Source organism: Musa acuminata, chromosome BXJ2-3 (genome assembly GCF_036884655.1).
Source record: "Musa acuminata AAA Group cultivar baxijiao chromosome BXJ2-3, Cavendish_Baxijiao_AAA, whole genome shotgun sequence".
Taxonomy (NCBI): Eukaryota; Viridiplantae; Streptophyta; class Magnoliopsida; order Zingiberales; family Musaceae; genus Musa; species Musa acuminata.
In genome coordinates this window covers 3,855,001-3,860,354 of record NC_088340.1, presented here as the reverse complement: position 1 = coordinate 3,860,354, position 5,354 = coordinate 3,855,001, and the positions used below count along the sequence as shown (strand labels likewise).

General features: G+C 36.9%; 1 pseudogene; it reads right to left on the bottom strand.

Annotated features, from left to right (window-relative positions):
* Nucleotides 1–591: 591 nt before the first annotated feature.
* LOC135606981 (probable protein phosphatase 2C 59) lies at nt 592–5,345 on the bottom strand (annotated as a pseudogene).
* Between the last annotated feature and the right edge of the window lie 9 nt (nt 5,346–5,354).

Sequence of the window (5,354 nt, the reverse complement as noted above, 5' to 3'; positions counted from 1 at the left end):
TCTTCCTTTTTTTGTGTCCGAGTCAAGAAAGGTTGTGTCCACAACAGACGAGGAGAATATGAAGGCTAAGGTAGACTCTTTTGCACGAGGCAAACTGTGTAGGGTTAAAAAGTAACTTAGATGTTCCTATCCTTCTTGGATGACATGGGACCTATAATTTTTGTTAAGGGGCGCAAACAACAAATTAATAGGTTAGGTTCTATTCTATTCAAACACATCCGCATCTGCCACTCTAGATAAGACATGGGCATGACCCTTCATGGATCAATCACGAAGAATGGTTATACGGCTTTACCTTTGAATCTACGTCAAAATGGTCAAAGTTACCATGGAAACTATCACAATCAAACTCCACTATGTATCATTAGACTCTTCAATTCTGTATCCATGTGAAATTAATCTTCCTGCCAACATTTATAATACAAACTCAATAAGAGACCTTCTTTCATGGGTCTCATTTTGCTTTCATAGGGGGCATATCAAAATTGTTCCTTAAGGCTTAAATTACCAAACTTGAGCTACTTTAATTGCAGGAGTAAATTCCAAATGGTAAAAATGGTTTGTATATATAAACGACTATTCAGGAAGAAATTTAGGCACTCTAACCAAACAATCTTATTGATTATTCTAACAAAAGTGAAAACAGCATGATACAGACTCCACTAAGCATCACAAATATACTCTTTTTGCTACTAGTTTTGGTTAAAGCAAAGGTATCTTTTTATTGACTTCCAAATCCATGAAACCATTACAGATAACAAAGCAATAACAAAGATCAAGCAGACAATTTGTACCTATTGCTGCTCGGTTGTGTTATCAAGGCTAGCCAAGAAACTGTACCACGACACAAGCGATGTTGTCAGAACTACCTCTTTGATAGGCCTCCTGTAACAGTTTCTTTGCTGCTTGTTCTGGATCTTGTAGGGGGTTTGACAATAGCTACCACCGCCTCCTGAATTTGGAACCAAATGAAAAATAAAGGGTTCAATCTTCGGAGATGATATTTCAGGTACCTTTTTTTTTTTTTTTTGTTATTATCTTCTTTTAAAGTACCTCATTCGTGACAACATCCCACAATCCGTCACTTGCAAGGATGAGGAATTCGAGAGATCCATCAACCGCTTCCTCCTGCATTCAACAGTAGTCGAAGCAGTCAAAGGCATTACTGTCAGATGATGATATGTCTCGAGTCTTGAAGACAATAACATTGTAGGAATAAAGTGACAGGTCAGAGATCAAACATGAATTTCTGGATCTGCGACAACAAACTGTTTCAGGTGCCTATCACCAAATGCACGAGAAACGGCAAGAACACCACCGACACGCCATGTCCCTGCAGCTACAGTTGATCAGTATTTAAATAACGAAATGATCTAAACTGATAAAAACTGAGGGAGGAGATCAAGTACCAGCCCACATTACAAAGCCCCCAGCATCCTCAATCCTTTGCTCTCTCATCTGTTTGGTCAGGCTTGTGATCCCTTGAGACAGCTATAGCTGCAAAAGTAACAAAAAATAGCGTGAGCCGAGTTCCTAGTAAAGAACTAAACTTTTAAGAGGCTCAATCAATAATTCAATACAAGATTCTGGTGATTGTATTCTATTTCAGATACTGAATTTGTTAAAAACAGAACCTTCAAGCACATCCAGAGAAAATCATCTCCATATTATCGCCATCAAAATAGAGTGATCGGTTTAATTATGAGAGCTCACATCAACCAAGTACCACAACAGGTTGATTTGCCAGGTCTCTGTTGTTCAAAGTACCAAGAACTGGCTTTTGACCATGATGCACGAGGGACAAAAGGTTTCTTTCTCTAATTACCAAGCAATCAGAAGAATTGCCGTTGCAATCTACTGGACGAGCTAGAAGCAAAACTTGCTATATGGGGAACAAAAGACTTTTTTCTCTAAATTATGAAGCACCCAGAAGTTCGTTTGGTCAACTACTCTTATCATGATCAGAAAATTGCTTTTGCAACATACTGTAAGAACCAAGAAACAGAACTTGCAAGTAAAATGGGTGCTCTACAAGAAATTGCCACAACTGTTTGCCTCAGAAAAGGACTTTTTTGCAACTGATGCCATTGAAAAAGCAAGAATCAGATGTTTGTATCAAGAGGTTCATAGAATACATAAATATAGCAAAACTTTTGTTTTAATTGAGCACAAGTTGAGATGTCAAACTCGATTTAACAAAGAAAAAGTGGGAAAAAAAACAACGAAAATTAGAACCACAAGCAGCTTTTTAATATGCTAAATAAAAAATCTTTAATAGTTATAATTTTCAAGATAACTGGATCGAGTGATGCAACAAATTCTAGATTGATTTTTCGACCCAATCAATTGAAATGAGAAGAGATTACATGGATATCTTATAAAGAATACAGAACAACCTCAATGGGCATAAGAACAAACATAAACAACAGGATTCAATGACAACAAGGATGTCAACAGCACCACACAGTACTGTTTATTGTCATTCATAAATCAAACAGAAATTTGAATCTAGTTAGAAGGCAATAATCGGAAACTAAAGATGAGCACATATAGTATAATTGAACCATGAGATGAACAAATGGGCAAGCAAACATCCAAACAAAAGCAAATGGTAGATCACAGATAATGCCTATGGAAATATGTAAAATGTTAAATACCAAGCTCTACATACATGGGGGATGATTTTTGATAAAAATGTGTAAATTTGGCAAGAAAAAATAACGGAGACACAATAATATCTACCTAAAGTTCCATATAAAATATATATTCTTTAACACTGAACAAAACAAATAATGGAGAAATATGCTTATGACTAGCTTCAAGATTAAGGAAACATCAACTTCCATTGTCAGCCTGTTTTGTCATTGGCGTGAATAGTAAAACTCCTAATCGTTGAAGTCTATGATTAGATGGTTTTGACAAGGGTGAATTCCATAATGCAAGAAATATAACCAACAAAATGTGGACTGCAGGATAAAAGACCCTAGAATAATAAATCACACGAATAAAAATCCCATTTGTAGATTTCAAGACATGTCATACATCTAAAGTGGCACCAAAACCTACCATGTATGGCGCTAAATGGAAAGTTCCATCAATTAAGGAACAACACTCGAGCAATGAACAAAAAAAGTGCAATGGATAAGCTGTAAAGACATTAGTATACAATTTCACCAAGAGTATCTAGCTATCAAACCACTGTAGCATCGATAAGCTGTAAAGACATTAAGTGCAATGGCTTATACAAGTAGCATAAAAAAGTGATTATTATTCTTTAAATAATTCTGTGTAAAAATTGGATAACTTAATATTAAGTTTCCAATCCTGTTTAACTTTCTAGTAAACTATTAATCTCCAAAATGTCAGTTCAAAACGAGTATATGCAATACGAGAGCGTGATGAACTTTAGTACCTCATCCATCATCAACAATTTAAATCCTCATTTATCATCATAAGTGTGCAGTTTCAGCCATTTCTGAAGATTTTTTTACAGGTTCAATTCTCCAAATCGAGGCTTAAATTCTGCGAATCCAAACAGGAATATGTTCTCTTTCTCCTTCCAGTATATACTTTTTTATATTACCAGATTTTTGAAGAATCTGAAACTATATGATTATTTGTTTCAATGTGTACAGTACACCGGAGACACAGAGCTACTAAAGCATTTGGCAGGATCAAGAGAAGGCCACAAAACTTTGTTGGTCTAGAACCTACATATATCCTAAGAACCTAGATGTCACCGGAGTCACATTCTAAATATTGCTCTTAAATAGGTTGGGTTGTCAAAATACAGTTAGTAAGCAAAAAATGCAGTAAACTCCATCTAAATTAAGCCGGTTTAGTTCTAGATGAAGTACAGAAATCCATTACACATAATTGATGATAAGAGAACTGATTTCAGGATGTGGGGCCTACCATCTCCTCCTCTACATATGACAGCTCTAGAGTCCCCAACATTTGCAACGAGCAAACGATCACCAACAAGGACAGCTGTTGATGCAGTTGAACCCGCCTCTCGGTTCTGGCTGTTCTCAGATTTCAAATATTCTGCGTCCGTGTGGTTGTATGCATCAGCTGAAGGTAACAGCACAGATGAATTTCATAAGCCAAATATTATATTTCTTTAAAAGCTCTTTCATCGCACTAAATGCAAATCAGCACCACCTATAGCTGATTTTGTATCGGTAATGAACTTTGGATGCCTGAGTAAGTTGCCGAAGAGGTTTTGTTTAACATACTCTGCTACTTGGGCACCGCCATGACCTACACAACCACTCATCAAAGCATCAAAGTCTAACGTTAGGATATTGAATGTATAAGCAACTCTCCACGAGAGAAATTTACCCTAGAAAAGGATTGAAAGAAGCAAGTTAATGAATGGGTTTTCTATGTAAATTTTACCAAAAATTTTCAAATACAAAAGAAAAAAAGATAAGACATTCAAAACATAAACAAAGACAACAAAATACTGCAGAAATTTTACCATCAAAGACCCCAAACAAGCCAACAATTTCTCCATCAACGCTGTCAATTAGCGTCTCATAGAAGTCTTCCATTGAAGATCTTTTCCCTGGACAGCTTGCATACTCATAACCAAACTTCCCATCTTGACTGTCTTGAAAGAAATGAGCATGAGTTTTAATGTTAGATTGACACGCAAGAGTAGGATGTTTCTTTACAGTCTGCTTTAGGCAACATATTCAACTGCAGATTCAAGCACCACATTTAACAGATAGGAAGCAGTTCTATGAGTTTATTCAGCGTAAAAGAACCATGTTTCCCATGTAAGTTCACACATCCATATCTGAGGAACCATCTCATAACTTGTTTGTCAATTATTAAGGATCTAACTAATATTGAATTATTAAGGAATAAATGACTGTTTATACATAAAAAAATAAATAAATCTCTTCCGATAACTAGTTAGTTTGCCTTCGAATTAGAACTCAAAATATATGAAGCGAATGCTAGCATAAGATCAGCTCGAAAATCGCACGACATACGAAACATAAACAAATCTAGAAAAGAATATCGTAAGCCTTAATACGACTTCACAAGGAATAAACGAACGAGACCTGAGTCCTCCCCCGCTGACCGGAGCACCGTCTGCTTGAAGCCCGCTGATGGAGTTCAAATACCCCATCTTCCCTCCGAAATCTTCGCCCCCCAAACAAAGATCAAAGTGAGGGAAGATCCCACCGAAACCACCGAAACAAGAAGGCCGATCCAATCAGCCTGGAAAGAAACCCATGCCCGATTTCCTCACACTCGAATCAGCCGTCGATCCCCACCGCGACCAAATTCACCCCCTGCAATCGACATCCAATACCCCCTCCCCTCCCCCCCAAACGTTT